The 15,789-nt window shown below is 40.2% G+C and overlaps 1 long non-coding RNA gene across 1 annotated transcript in view; it reads right to left on the bottom strand.

The window, feature by feature from the left end:
- Nucleotides 1–3,038: 3,038 nt before the first annotated feature.
- The window catches only part of LOC148190062 (uncharacterized), a 30,555-nt gene continuing 17,804 nt past the window's right edge, over nucleotides 3,039–15,789 (bottom strand). Inside the window, exons 6-9 of the long non-coding RNA XR_015776089.1 lie at nucleotides 14,481–14,636; nucleotides 11,206–11,405; nucleotides 6,449–7,639; nucleotides 3,039–6,233 (exon numbers count right to left, since the gene is read on the bottom strand). This is a non-coding gene — a long non-coding RNA (uncharacterized LOC148190062). The remainder of the gene's footprint in view (nucleotides 6,234–6,448; nucleotides 7,640–11,205; nucleotides 11,406–14,480; nucleotides 14,637–15,789) is intronic.

The raw sequence follows: 15,789 nt of genomic DNA, 5'->3' as shown, positions 1-15,789 counted from the left end.
TCAAAAAAGGAATTTTTTCAGGTAAAGTGCATGTACCTCAAATTACTTGAAAGGCATTTTACACTATTATATTATTATTATAATTACTATTATTAAAACTACTTCTTTTATTTATTTATTTATTATCAAAGTGTTATATAAATAAAAGTATTGGATTACAAATTTTACTTAAGTAAAAGTGCAAATGTATTACTATAAAAAATGAAAGTATCAAAAGTAAAAGTACTTTTTATGCAGAAAAGCCAGTGTCAGAATATTATGTGCATTTCCCTGTTTTCTCTCGTCTTTTTAAAAAATATTATTATTTAAAAAATCAGATTAAATTGTAGTAACTATTATATTTCAGTAACTGAAACTAAAGTCTGATAGATGCAGTAGAGTAAAAAGTATATTTGCCTCAAAGTGTAGTAGGAAGTTGGAAATACTGAAGTAAAATACAAGTACCTCAAAATTACAGTTGAGGACAGCACTTGTGTAAATGTATTTAGATACTGCTAACTGCTTTGAACACACACACACACACACACACACACACACACACACACACACACACAGGTGGATTCAGTAGGTGGTTTAAGCTTCTTTTCCTTCTCTTCGCTTTTGAAGAACTTCGTAAAAACATCCAGGTGTGTTTTTACCTTTCTCCTCTTCCTCTTCTTCTTCTCTGTTTGATCTGAAGTGTCTGATGAATAGCCTCAGCTTCACTCCTGTAAGGCCTCCACTTCCAGCCCTCCTGTAGCTAAAGTAGCATGTTTTTGTGTCAGTGAAGTGTGACTGTCTCTCACACACTCTCACACACACACACACACACACACACACACACACACACACACACACACACACACACACACACACCGACACACACACACATATTCCCTGTGAATAAACACTGCAAGTAAAACTCTAATATAAAGATATATATTTTCTCACACTCACCTCACTCCACCTTCCAAAAATGTCTAACACACACACACACACACACACACACACACACACACACACACACACACACACACACACACACACGGTGCTCCCCTCTCACTCTGTCATTGACAGAGATGAGGAGACGAGGCCTCCTCCTCTCCTCCACTTTTTGCTCTCCCTCTGCAGAAACACTCCGGTGAACAGTGTTGGGTTTCAAAGGGGCGAGGGGCTAATGCTCCTGGATGAAGGTGATTGAGTCAATTTGTCGACATGATGGACGTTTTGTGGCCCCGGCTCCCGCTCTCCCGTTGACTGCAGGCTGCGGGGCTGAACACAAGTTTTTCAGGTATTTTTTTTAGGAGTGTTTTTGCTCAGAGAGCAGCGGAGGGGAACGACTAAAACTTAAATGATAAGGGAAGATAAGACTGTAAATCTGGTTTTAAGTGACAGTTGTAATTGTCAAGTGCATTTAAATTTCAGCCACTGAGAGAGTGTGAGGTGTTAATGTGAGTCCAGATCCATTCGAAACATAGAAGATAGCATCTGAATAATGAAGGTTTATCAGAAATACATATTTTTCCAATGGAAACCAGCCATTTAGTTTAATTTTATTTGTGTAGATCCTGAGAGGGCATTATGTATTAACTCACCTCTCTGCTCTAAACAGCAGCACCACATTCACTGATACGTTTTAAACCACCTGAAAAGGATTAATATCAGTTTACGTGGATGGTGTATTAATATTTTCTTTACCTTACCGACAGGGATTTGAAGCTGTCATTTTACTCCACTGAACAGCAGAGTTTCTGATCTACCGCTGCCTCCATCAGCTGTTGTGTTGGTAAAGAGGAGAAAATATTCAAATATTGCATAAACTTGAACTGATACTGATTTTTTAGGGGCTAAAATATGTTTTGCTGCACCCCGTCCACAGCAGGACATCACTTAGCTTCTGTGCTGGTGTTGTGGGACTATACTTTATTTATCAGAGCGGGGTGGCTGGGGTGTGACCTTTTTAAATTAAAAATAAAACTAAAATACTTCATTTTCAAGTTAAATGTTCCTAATTTAAGCCAAAATTAAAAACACAAGCCCATCGTAAGTGCTTACAGTTTTTAATGCCTTAACCACCGAGGGCGGCTGGCGCGGCGACTAAAAGCACACGCAGAACGCCGACTCCGGTTGAAGTCCGACTGAAGTGTCAACATGACGTGTGTTACACCAATTTTGAGAAATTCAATTTAGTCCAATTTCAGTCTGACTAACACAATAATTCGACTTTTTCTAACATCATAAAAACGAACTGAGTGGCTCCATATACGGCAGTTAGCATGTTTGCACCAGCCACCTCAGTCCTCCAACATATTTGGCACACGGGAGACGTTTCAGTCCTGAAACCTCAATGCTGAATGTCATTAAATTCTCCACACTGACTCATTAATGCTAATAACTCAAGAGCTGCTGTGTCGCTCAAGTTCAACCCTCTGTACAACAACACAAACGACACGAACGTCTGCCCTGAACACACAATTACACCAGTCATCCTCATAATAATCTGTCTGTAAACACAGGTAAAAGCAGACGGAGGTGAAAATTAGGATTTACACTTCTCTCATTTGCTTTGTTTTGAAAACCAAAAACCATCCACAGGAGGGAGTGATAAAAATAATTAGTGGAAAACAGATAATCTGTTTCCTCCAGCTTGAAGAACAGAAGTTGCTCCAGCTGCTTTTTCTCCTGCACCAAGGCCCTGTGTGTGTGTGTCTGTGTGTGTGTGTGTGTGTTTGTGTGTGTGTGTGTGTGTGTGTGTGTGTGTCTGTGTGTCTGTGTGTGTGTGTGTGTGTGTGTGAGACAAGGGCATATAGGGGGCAAAGCACCTGCATAGAGACTCTTATACTGTTCCCACCCCACCACACACACACACACACACACACACACACACACACACACACACACACACACACACACACACACACACACACCTCCCGCCAAAACTTTCTTTCAAGCTTCAGATGTTTTCATTCCTCAAATGTTTCATGTGTGAAACATCTGAGGAATGGGCAGAAAACTCTTTGTGTGTGTGTGTGTGTGTGTGTGTGTGTGTGTGTGTGTGTGTGTGTGTGTGTGCGCGTGTGTGTGTGTGACAAAATGCGAGTCCTTGTAACACAACTAAATGACACAAATTTTAGGGTGAAGAAATTTAGGTTAAGGGTCCACTTTGAAGGATTTGGGGGGGCGGGATTATTGGTTGAAATGGTGCATAACGTGTAATGTAAGTTTTCTTTAGTCTATAATCACCTGAAAATAAAAATCGTCGTGTTTTCATTACCTTAAAATGAGCTTGTTATAATCCAGAGGGGGTCCTTGTCAATGGAGATCGCCATGTTGCACCGCCATGTTTCTAAAGAAGCTCAGAACGGACAAACCAAACACCGGCTCTGAACAGGGACACTCACATTTTCACATCAGTCGCCGTACATGTTCGCAGCCCCTCCGCAATAAGCAGTGCCAGAAAATTCAGATCTGTAACGAGAAACTGCTTTCTTCAGTGTCTTTAAATCACCACGTGGCGTCGGCGTGGGGCCGGTGTGGGGCCGGTGTGGGGCGTGTCGTCCATCTTTATATACAGTCTGAAGCAGCAGCTATTTCCTGCCAACGTTTCTCTCGTTCATATCGGTCGTGATAGGAGGAGGAGGAAACATCAAAGAGGCACGCATGCTGTTGCCACAGCTCGAACAACTTGGCCTCCACATTTTCTATCCAGCATCGTGTTGCCGTGGCATTTTCAGATCTGTTTGCCACTTCAGTGCAGGTGCAGTGAGAAAAAAAAGGCACTGACGTTTAGACTCGTGGCTCTGCTTCGACTGTGCGACAGCCTGCGCCGACCGACCAAAACTCTGACGTGAGAAATTCATCAGATCATCTGATGGCTAATCGGGAGCAGATTATTGGTCTTCGTTCCCAAACACTACAGGGAAAACAACACCTGACAAAGCTGATTTTGACTTTAAAATGAGTCATGCGGCCCAAAAACGGGATAAAAATCATACAGTGTAAACTTGTACTCAATCTCACACACTGGACCTTAAAGGTTCAGCCAGTAACGGTTAGGTTACGGTCAGTCCCCAGAAAAAGGAAACATGGCCGTGTGTGTGTTTATCTCGTTTATGAAAACGAAAAGCAAAGGAGGATCTAATGTGTCCTTTCATGTGCGTCAGCCGCTGCAGCTCTGTGTTAAGCTGCGAGACTGTGGAGACCAATCAGCACCTATAGGGGAGGTCTGGACACGGGGGTGTCAGTGGGTGGATGTCGGGGGGGTCAGGGGTGATTCATTGTCAGGTCAGTAATTATCAGATTTGCCGAGGCCCCAGCAGGAACAACACACACACACACACACACACACACACACACACACACACACAGGTTAACCAGCCCGGGGCCAGCCGAGGCGAGGCTGAGAGAGGAGAGCCGTCAGTGGGACGAGTTGACAGGCCGACCCCCAGGGGGAGACGATAGCCAGCGCCGCTCTGACAGCTGCTGCTTAGTGGGAGATTCTGCCTGCTCATGCTCAGAAAAACACACACACACACACACACACACACACACACACACACACACACACACACACACACACACACACACACACACACTGACAAGCTCTGACACACACATGAGGAAACACACTGGAATGCAGATATACACATGTAGATATAAACATGTGTTTTTGTAGCAAATAAACACATAAATACCCATAAAAACATGTATACTCTCAGCAGACGGGGAGCACAAACAAAGAGGTTTCAGGAGGCGAGTTTCTACTAGAGATTTGAGCAAAACTCATTTTTGAAATGTCAATAAAACATAATTGCGAAATGACTGCGTTTCCACTGAGTGTTATGTGACTTCTCTCGGGATAACTTCCCAACAAGCGATAGATGTTTAAAACGTCTACAGCTTTATTTCTATCACAGCCAACGCGCTGGCCGTCATCATTTACAGTCAAAGGTGTCACAAACGTGTTATGGAGCCACAATGGAAATGTGAGCAGCCACATATAAGGGATTTCTGGGAGCTGATAGTCCACGATTTCACAGAGGAATTGCGGATTCAAAACTTCCAGATAATCTGTCAACTTTCTCAGAGTTATGTGAATAAATAACAGCTCTTGTAGCTCCTGCTGCATCGTGAGGGAGCCAGTTCCTCCTGACGAGCTCATAGCCATAGCATAATGTGACCTAGAAAAGACTAAAAAGTGTCTCCATTGCAGTTTTGTGAAATATGGCTTTATTTGAACTGCCTGAAATACCACCTCATGCAAGCGTAAAAACTTTTTTTTCAAAATTTGAGTGTTTCCATCAGGCGTGTTTTATAATCACAATTTCAATTTTTGCTAATTGAGGGTTAATGGAAACCCGCCTTACGACAAGCAAAGGGAAGGCTCATAAGTGTGGAGAGGAAATGAATAACCCATTAACTTCAACAGATACTACTTGTACTGCTTCACTGCTAATTTTACTACTATGAAGCCCCTTTCTCACCGCACAAAACACCCACAAGCAAACATTATCTACAAGTTACAATAATGTTTTAAAGAAAACATTTCAAATATTTTTCTTACAAGATTAAATGCTAATTAAGATGTAATGTTTTAACTGCAATATTCTGGATGTTTTGGTGATGTTGAGAGGTAAAGAACATTCTGGGAACTAAAAGAAAACTTGCCGCTGAAAACGTTACTAAAACATTCAGCGGTGTCATTGTACCGTTGCACCTCATAACGTTTTTAGAACCAAAAATTGCTGGCTGTGCTGTCACCTGTCAACATCATCAATGTTGCAGTTATAACGTTACATCTTAGTCAGCATTTAACCTTTCAGGAACATGATTTGAAATGATAAACATCCTTAAAACGTTCTTTGAACATTAGATTCAAATGTGTTCTTTAAAACATTATTGCAGCTTGTATGTAATGTTTGCCAATGTTGTGGGAACGTTTCCTCGTAGCTGGGATTTCCCATCTCTCACTCCCTTCATTTCCTGTCAGCGCTCTACGATCCACTCTCCAATAAAAGCATAAAAAACGACATTATAGTTTCTGCTGAAGGTGAACCTCTGAAAAAACGGATTAACACCTGCAGAAAAAGCTCTCCACAGGCTGTCTGAGTGTCTCTGAAAGCCTCTGTGGTCCTCATGTCCCTGCACTGTCTCTGTGTCTCAGTGTGTCTCAGTGCGTCTCTGCGTCTCTGTGGACGTGCTGCCATTGACAGTTAATGGCGTGTGGTTTGTCAGCGAGCTGTAGGTCTCATTTCCTGTCAAACGTGTGCACACAACAACTTGTCAACACGGTAATTTAGGCTGCTGTGCCGAGATCAAGACCTTACTGAAAGTTTCGGTTGTGGTGTGTGTGTGTGTGTGTGTGTGTGTGTGTGTGTGTGTGTGTGTGTGTGTGTGTGTGTGTGTGTGTGTGTGTGTGTGTGTGTGTTTGTGTGTGTGTGTGTGTGTGTGTGTGTACTGTACGTCTCACTTCAGCTCCATCTCTGCCTTCTCGTCTGTGTTGAGTCTGGGTGATTTCTGACAGGAAGTGATCCGTGCCGCTGCGTACACATCAACAAACAGGACCTGGGTCTGTGAGGAGGAGGTGGTGGAGGTGGAGGTGGAGCTGGAGGAGGTGGTGGACAGGGTCAGAGGTCAAAGTGGGAGGAGACTGTTGACTGACAGCCTTTAGCGGCGGCGTGTCTGCTGTTTGTTTGACCAGAGGCCTGTCCTGTCATCAGGGCTCCCCCCGACAGCAAAGAGGAGACAAGACGGGAAGGAGACAGGAGTTGTTGAGGTATAAAAAGGAGGAGCAAACTGTTGAACCTCCTGACAGGCAACAACAGCTTAACCAGGCGTATTTAGGGACTGTTTGGCGCATTTTATGCACTTTTCATGCTTGTGTCATACATTTGGGCAAGATTGTGTATTTTTGTATAATATTGAGCTCCTACAATAAGTCTAAAATACTCTGTGGAAACTAAATAGTTACATTCAGACTGTTCAGGTCAAAAAATGCTCCATTGAAACCCATTCAAACTGACATTTTTGATCCCACAGCCATCAAAGCAGAAAAACGTGACTTGTATTATTTCCGGGTGTCATTTTGAGCTTTTGTCTTGGATTGTGTCATTTTTACTGTTTTCCACCTGAGGACGTCATTTGTTTTAACCATATTTGACATATAGAGAACACACATGCTATTTCCACAAAGTGCACTGTCACAATCAGTGTTGCTGCTAATCTTTGACATATCCCAGACTGTGATAAAAAACAAACAAATAAATAAATAAATAAATAATAAATTTGTTTTTCATCCAAAAATATACTGGCATCATGACAAAACCTGGCATTTAAAGGGTTTAAATTCTGAAAATTATTGAATATTTGATATTTATAATTAGGACCGATGCTAATAAAAATATAAACCCAAAAAAAGTGGAAAATCTTATTTTTTATGATATCTTTAAAAGCTTGATTTTGAAAGTGCATTTTGTGCACAGAGCGATATCAGTGTGTGTAATATCAAAGCAGGCCCTGAGGGTAAATAATATTTTAATGTTATTCAGTGAAACCTGTCATTTTTTCACTTTCTGTTCTCTAATTAGCTGTAGTGATCACCTGCTGCTTCACTGTTGCTGTCAGAGAGCTGCATCACTCCACCAGCTTCACACCATCACCACTGCAAGACACACAAAAAGTCTGGATTAAAATCATTTTTTAAAAAAAAGCCAAAAAAAAAGCTCTGAAGAGGGTAGCAAGATCCTGCGTCATAACAGGACAATAGTGCTAAGTTTTTACAATTACTTTAAAAAATGGCAAGAAGGCAACAAGCAACTTAAGAAATGACCCAAAAACTTGAAGCGAAAAAAATTTGAAAATTAGAAATTAGAAAAAACATGTACAAGAAAACTGTCCCCCAAAATAGCAATAAAGTAAAAAACAAAAACAAACAAGGAAATAACCTGCTAAATATTAATTTGCTAAATAACCTTAAAATAATTATAATTTTGTAACATAATTGTAACTCTAAAAGTAATATGATTGTAGTTTTATGAAAAAAATAAAATATTTTTAATGATCATTTTTATTTTAATATTTTTTTCCAAATCATTTAGTAATTAATTTTACCTTTTATATCTTATCTATTAACTCTTTTATGCTTTATATTTATTGCTCTGTATGGCACTTTGAAATGCCCTTTTGTACAAAATGTGCTTTACAAATAAAGATGCCTTGCCTTTAAAATATAATTCTAAAGAAATACTAATTTCTTGCCATTTGTTGGACATTTCTTGGCTAAGTTGCTTATTGCCTTTTTCACCGTTTTTTCAGAAGAAATCAAACCAATCAAAAGGTTTAAAAACTTGTGAAAGGCATCCGGGTGCAGCACAAGAAAAGTGAAGGGTTTCAAAGGGTTAAAGAGCTGTTACCTAAAATATCAAAGGTGCATTATTACAAAAAACATTATATTTATCAGGCAATACGCCTCACCGAGGTTTTTATTTTTGTTTTTAAAGCCACAGCGAGCCTGGACCAGATGCTGGTCTGAACGTACAGTCACACTTCGCCCACGCGGGCTGGTATCCCTGAACTGTCCAACGGGCAGCGTCCGCCCTCGGCTGACTGATGGTCTCATTGTTGCCATCCCAACCGGTGGCTGTCAAGGCTACTGAGCTGCACGATGGCTCGACTCAGGACACAGTCAGCTCCTATTTTTGGCTTTCAGGGCCACTTTCTGAACTGAGAAGGCCTCGCCAGCAGCTGATGGGAACTGGATTGTGTGTGTGTGTGTGTGTGTGTGTGTGTGTGTGTGTGTGTGTGTGTGTGTGTGTCCTCAAGTTGGCATGCAACATTGAGTCACAGCAAAGGCACCCGACAGGAGCGTCAGCAGGATTCTGCAGATTGTCTCCACTAGAGGGCATCTCTTTAAAACACAGCAGGAAGATGCTTGTACAGGAGGAGAATATGAAAACTGACAGATTTGTATGAAAGGGGTTAAAGAGAAAATGATGGAGCCTTCCTCTCACTAGTGATGATGAAGATGCATAAAAATTCCTGCAGCAGGTCAAGACTGAGTCACTGCAGGAAGAGTGTGACTCACAGGAGCACTAGGCTGCATGATGCCACCGTAACACTCAATTTAGTACATTTTTTCATGCAAAATTTAGATCAAATAGCCACTGAGACACAAAAGAAACAGACTTTTTTTCATACGAAAAGAAAGAAAAAATACAGTAAACAAACAATGAAAGAAAAATAAGAACAAAAACAACACAAATACGAAATACTGAAATAAAATAAAAAAGTTCTTAAAAAATGTGCAGCTCTCCCTAAAAGCATAAGATAAGATGGAGCTTAATTTATCCTTAGGAATAAATTGCTGCTTTTGCAATGTAAAGCAGGAAAAAGTGCAAGTATAGAAATAAAAAGTGTCAAAAAATCCTAAATATACGTATATGTTTTATTTTTTGCAGCAGTGTATAGATTTAAATTTTACTTATATTTTGCACATATTATGTTGGGGGGGGGGGGGTTATTTACATCAACTTCTGACATTTATTTTTATTTTTTTCCACCTCCCTGCCCAGAGAGTCTGTGCGGAAAATAACAATTTTGCGAAAACTTGGTGTACTGCATCTCTCCTTTTTTATACAAGGTCAAAGTATTGTGCTCTGTCCCTGTTTAAATAAAATGACATTACACATGCAATGCCGAAAACAGGTTAACAGTAAGGATCTTGCGAGGTTACAAATAGTTACGTGCAATATTAGAGCTGAAGCACAGATAAGTTTACGTTTTTGTGATTATGTTCCATATCTTAACAAACCTAATTATTAACTTTTTTAACTAACTAATTAAATAATAACTTTTAAATTAAGTCACTAAATAAATTTAGAAAATTCATGACACAACTGGGAAAATAAATTAAATGCAAAAGCTACAGACAGTTCGTAATAAAAAATGAGAAAGAAAAGATTCATTTGTTTTATATTCCAGTGAAGTTCCCAAAGTTTCCTACAATACAAAAACTCTCTGACTGAATTTGACGGGAATAATTATAATAAAATAATGCACATGCAATATGGAATAAAAGCTTTTTTATCTGAATCTGAGCGCAGAAACCACCCATTAGTAAATTATCTTAAAAGTCTCCTCTTCCTCCATTATGGCTCATTAATGCGCCTTCGTCGCCTTCCATTGGAAATAATGACGGCTGGTGCGGTGGCTGCAATAGAAATAAAGCTGCTAACGTTTTAAACATCCATCGCCATGGTTACTGGGATGTTATTACCAGAGGAGAAATTGCATAACATAACTCAGTGGAAACGCAGTCATCTTGCAGATGTGTTTTATCGACATTTCAAATATGGAGAAAACCCTCCAACTATGATCTCTGCGTAGAAACCACATAAAGCTGAGACCAGCTCCCGTGTGGAGAGTGACAGTGTCCTGCTGGTGTTCATTTCTACATCAGGAGTCGGAGGCGAGCGTGGTGTTTTGCCTCAGAGACCTTGAAGCCTGCTGCTGCATCCGCAGGCAGAGCTGCAGCTGCAGGAGTGTGTGTGTGTGCCATCGTGTGTGTGTGTTTATGTGAAACACGTTGGCCCATATATTTTTATGTGCAGTTTACTGTCAGAAAACGTTTTTGGGAAAAGCATTTTGTCCAAAAAACCGCACGCCCCAAAGCTTGGCTCGGCGCGCTCTTTATTTACAGCGTTGGCGTGTGATGGAGGAGCCACGCCGTCGCTCCCAATAACAGATTGTCATTTTGACGGCGACGCCACAGGGAGAGAGAGCAACAGCCTGAGTCCATCCTTCTGAAACACTGTTTACTCCCCGCAAGGTCACAAGGCCGCATCAGAGCACAGGGACACACATATCCATGCACACACACACACACACACACACACACATAAAGACTTCATGTTTTTATGCAGATTCATGACCGTTTTTTGTGTTGAATTTTTCTCATTCGGTAGCAAAGATTTACTAATTAATAAAGAGAGCCGCCCTCAAAAGAAAGGAAATATTAACGCTCAATCATCATTAGTTGTCTCGGCTCGTCACTCTGTGCATTTCAGTCCGCCGCAGTGAGGATTCATGGGAGTTTTGAAGTGCCACTGCAGCACGATCAATCATAAACAACGTGGAGTCTATAGATAGATTTGTGTAAACGTGCTCTCATTAGAACACGCAGATACACACACACACACACGTATACACAACAAGACAACTTCCTCTCACATGAGTTATGGCCACTCCACAATGGCTCCAATAATAGTTTCCCATCTCTGCGCTGGTGACAGCGGCGACCCCTCCCTGACCTCTCAGCTCTGGTCGCGGGGGCGCTCGACGACGCTTCTGGTTTCATTCATACCAACGAGGCCGTAAACACGCGGAGCGCTGAGGAGGTTTAAAAAGAGTTTGTCCAGCATGGACGCCACCTGCTTGGACGATAAAGAAGAAAAACAGCGATTTCATCTGAGAGTAAAACAACATTTCAGCATAGAAAACATAACATAAAAACCCCGTTTTAAGGCCCAGTGTGTAGGATTTAGGGGGCTATATTGGCAGAAATTTAATATAATATAATAAGTATATTTTCTTTAGTGTATAATCACCTGAAAATATGAATTGTTGTGTTTTCATTTCCTTAGAATAAACCTCTGTGGATAATTCAGCTCCTGGTAAAAAGAATCGTATTGTAGTCGTCACACACTGCGGCTTTGCAGGTCACTTCTGCATCGACATATTTCGCTTTAGAGTAGAGAAGTAATGAAAAACACGGAAGTCCGCTATCCTTTTAGCACTTCCGGTTCCCTCGTCTTAAAGTCTCTGGGTTTTTGGACGGGTTTTCCGTAAAATGTCTTAAATAAGGTCTAAGGTTAACACAGGCTAAAGATATTTTGTTCTGCAGCATAAAATACGTCCATACAAACCCAATTATTGAACTTTAAAGGTTTTAGGCTTCTTAAAAAAGGCAAAGTGGGACTATAGTGTTTGTCGGCGATGTTAGACGTCATCACAGCGGACAAAGAAACTCATGAAAACTACTTGTCCGCCTTTACAGCTTTACAGAGTCACGCTCAAACTTGTAGATTTATCTGTTTATTATATTTTTCGATCATGTTTAAACGTGTTTTTCGTGTGACCGGGATGTAGTTGGTTTATAGGCTAACAATAGCTTTTTACTTCAGGCAACTTTATTTACGCTTCAAAATACACAAAAGTGGAGTTCATCTGTGAAGATTATCACGCTGAACAAAACGTGTAAGTATCATAAACTCATGTTCGTCACAGAGCTTCTTTTTTTAAGGACATTTTTGTCATTTTAAGACATTTCTAAGATTTTAGGACATTTCTTGGATTGAATGGCATTTCTAAGACTTTCAGACATTTCTAAGATTTTAGGACATATCTGGGATTTTAGGACATCTCTGGGATTTTAGGACATCTCTGGGATTTTAGGACATTTCTGGGATTGTAGGACATTTCCAGAATTTTAAGACATTTCTAGGATTTTTGGACATTTTGGGGATTTTAGGACGTTTCTAAGATTTTAGGACATTAGGACCTCTTTCAGGGGGGTCCTCTGGGACTTTTTATTTTTAATAAACAAGCTTTATTTCGATGCACTTTAATGCACTCTGGCACGTTATGTATACTAACAGTACAAAAACAGTTACCACTGTGAATCATTTTATTTTTAGTGTGAATTAGAAAATGTTATGTGGCCCCCCTGCACCTTAAGTGGGGCTGTTTTTGGCCCGCAGGCTGTAAGTTGAGTATCAATGTCATAGTGCATAAAAAGGCCCAAAACTGAGCTTGTTTATCAAAAAGCTTTGGATAAAAACATGAAACAGTTTAAAACACCTCAGCATACTTTCCTAAAAAATAACTCATATTACCCCCATCATCTTTCTGCCTTACTTCGTAATAAAATAATAATAATAATAATAATAATAATAATAAATAAATAAATAAAAATAATAAATAAATATGAATATTTATAATCAACCTATTCAACCATAATTACCAAATAATACTGTTGTCTCTATCTAAATATGTTGGTGTTACATAAACAAACAGATCAAATAGTTTTAATCACTGAATTATTCACTCTGTCACCATCGCTGGTATTTATTCTTTCATGTCCCAAAACAAACCTCAGATTTCCTACCTGCCTCCCTGCTCACCACACAATGACAAGCCAGTAAAATAAGTTTGGGGCTTAGTTTTGCTCTTTATGCTCGGTCCAATGTGGATTTCCTATTAAAGTCTCCATCGACAGAGACGGTGCATCAGGGATTAAAGTTTCTTTCTTTGTGGACTAAAAGGTGACAAACTGGGAACTGAACTCATCCTCTGTAAAGACGCTGGATTCACCGCAAACTCTGTTCTGTCCTCTGAAAGCACAAGTGGAAATCACCCAGACTGAGATTTACCGTTATCAAACACGCTGTAACTCTGCAGTGAAACTCAGAATCTTCATTTTGCTTTTTTCAGTGTCTCTGCATGCTACAACGTAGTTTTTGACACTGTTCTTCAGTGTCGTAATTTTCTATTTTTTTCCAGTTAGTTTATTATTAAATACATGATGTGCAAAAAAGCATCCTGGAGCACTGAGCATCACTTTCTGGTCCATACTGGAACAACAAAATGAATGATTATAATAAAACCATGATTTATATTTTAATTAGAACCCGGGGAAAAGTGTTTACATGGTTTAGATGTAACAGTTAATCACTCAGAAGTAAATATTACTACAGGTCATCCACAACGTGCAAATTTCTCAAAATGTATTTTCATGCAAATATTTTGTGAATCAAAAAGAACTTAGTTTGTTTAATTTTGTATCATAGCTGTCACTTAAACTGTATTTCTGAATATTTGCATGGCCAGATATTGTTGCGATGCATTTTTTTGCAGTGCATTTCTTCCCAAATTAAAAATAAATAAATTCTGTCAAAATATATGGTGTTGATTCTATATATTTTCTGAGTATTTTTTTTTTATATTATGCTGCACAGAATTCACTCAAAAGTATGAAAAGTAATACTTTTCTTGTGCTAAAAGCATTAGTCAATCAAATGAAAAATAATCAGTAATTGATTTATCACTTTCATCAAACATTTGCTGCCACCAGGTTCTGCTTTTGTGCTGATTTTTAAAAAAAAATTTATACTATCTTCTCACTTTTGATAGCCTAAACAATTGAATAATTGATCTGCAAAAAGCAGCTCAAACAGCTCAACACGTTGTCGCTCTTTGTGTTTTCTGTACATAAAGCATCCTGTAATACAGCGATTTGTAGCATAAAATTCCCTTCAGTGCACAAACTGCAGAATATGAGCCTCCGTGAGGGAAAAATGAGATGCTCTGTTTGATCTCGAGTGCAGCAGCACAAACACTCTGAGTACTATCAACACTGTGGTCCTCCTGGCTGCTGATACACACCTGCTGTGTTTGTGAGTGTGTGTGTGTGTGTGTGTGTGTGTGTGTGTGAGTGTGTGTTTTACTGGTAGGTCCTGGGAGAGTCCTGCGGTTTCCCACATCCTGCAACAGCTGAGCTCCCAGGTGCCTGAATTCGGTCCGGGGGAGCAGGAAGTGTCAGGACATTTTTCTCCTCCAGCAGAGAGTCGACGGCGAAATGATCCATCAAACAGATGGAAGAGCTGAGAGAGAGAGAGAGAGAGAGAGAGAGAGACACACACACACACACACACACACACACACACACACACACACACACACACACACACACACACACACACACACACACACACACACACACACAGGGAAGAGTCAGATTCAACTTTACGTTGTGATTTTATGTAGTCTAAGATTTTATAAATTCCCAATATGAGGAGTTTGCTTCATGTGGAGGTCAGAGGTCAAAGTCAGGTACAGAACAGCAAACCAGGAGCTGGAGGGAGCGTCGTGTCTTGCTCAAGGACTCCTCAGCAGGCTGCATGAACGTTGTCTCAGGCAGCTGAGGGACAGCTGTCCTCCTCATGCTGCTGCACAACACGTTTCAGGGACACATGGAGATTTTTCTCCTCCTAAATTACTTACTAAGAGAGAGACAGATGCTCAACATTTTGGAAGTTTCTCTCAAATGGACCTCAGCTATCACTTTCCAATTTACTGTAATCACTCAGTATGATTATATGATGATAGAAAAGGTCCAATTATCATGTTCGTTTGACTAAAACTGGACTTTCAAAATACGTGTAAACATGTAAGTTGGACTGAAATCGGACTAAATTGAATTTCTCGAAATCGGATAATGCAACTGGAAGTCGAGCAATTCCATCATTTAAACACCTAAGTCGGACTTTAACTGGATTAGGTGATCTCCGTGTCGATAGTGGCTGCATCAACCTGTCACTGCTTTACTAAATGTTTTTAAAGGTTTTGATAGAAAGAGTCGGATTCGGGTGTTTTTCTGTATTAGCAGGTGAAAACACTTCTGTAAATCAACACAGAGGGCTGCGCTTTGGGGGATGTTTTGTTTAATGTACAGCTGAGACACGAAATATCATCCAGGAAGTCCAGTTTGAGTAACAGACACAGACACCAAAACACTGCACAACAGTTTATAGCCCTGTGAGATGAATTTTCTGGATGGTAACCATGTGGCACCCATTACATATCTTTCAAAACGACAACCGCGAGATAAACAACAGAACCAGTGATCTACCAGGAATGTGAACTTAAGGTTCGTTGGACCAAGTTCAACATTTTTTGGCAGACGACCGTGCTGTTCTTTGTTGGAGCCCCGTATGTTGGCACCTCTGCTGTTCTCACTGAAATGAATGAGGAAGA

Source organism: Plectropomus leopardus, chromosome 3 (assembly GCF_026936395.1).
Source record: "Plectropomus leopardus strain MGB_pleo_1.0 chromosome 3, ASM2693639v1, whole genome shotgun sequence".
NCBI lineage: Eukaryota > Metazoa > Chordata > Actinopteri > Perciformes > Serranidae > Plectropomus > Plectropomus leopardus.
Note: the sequence above shows the minus strand (reverse complement) of the source record. Positions and strands in the feature narration are given on the sequence as shown.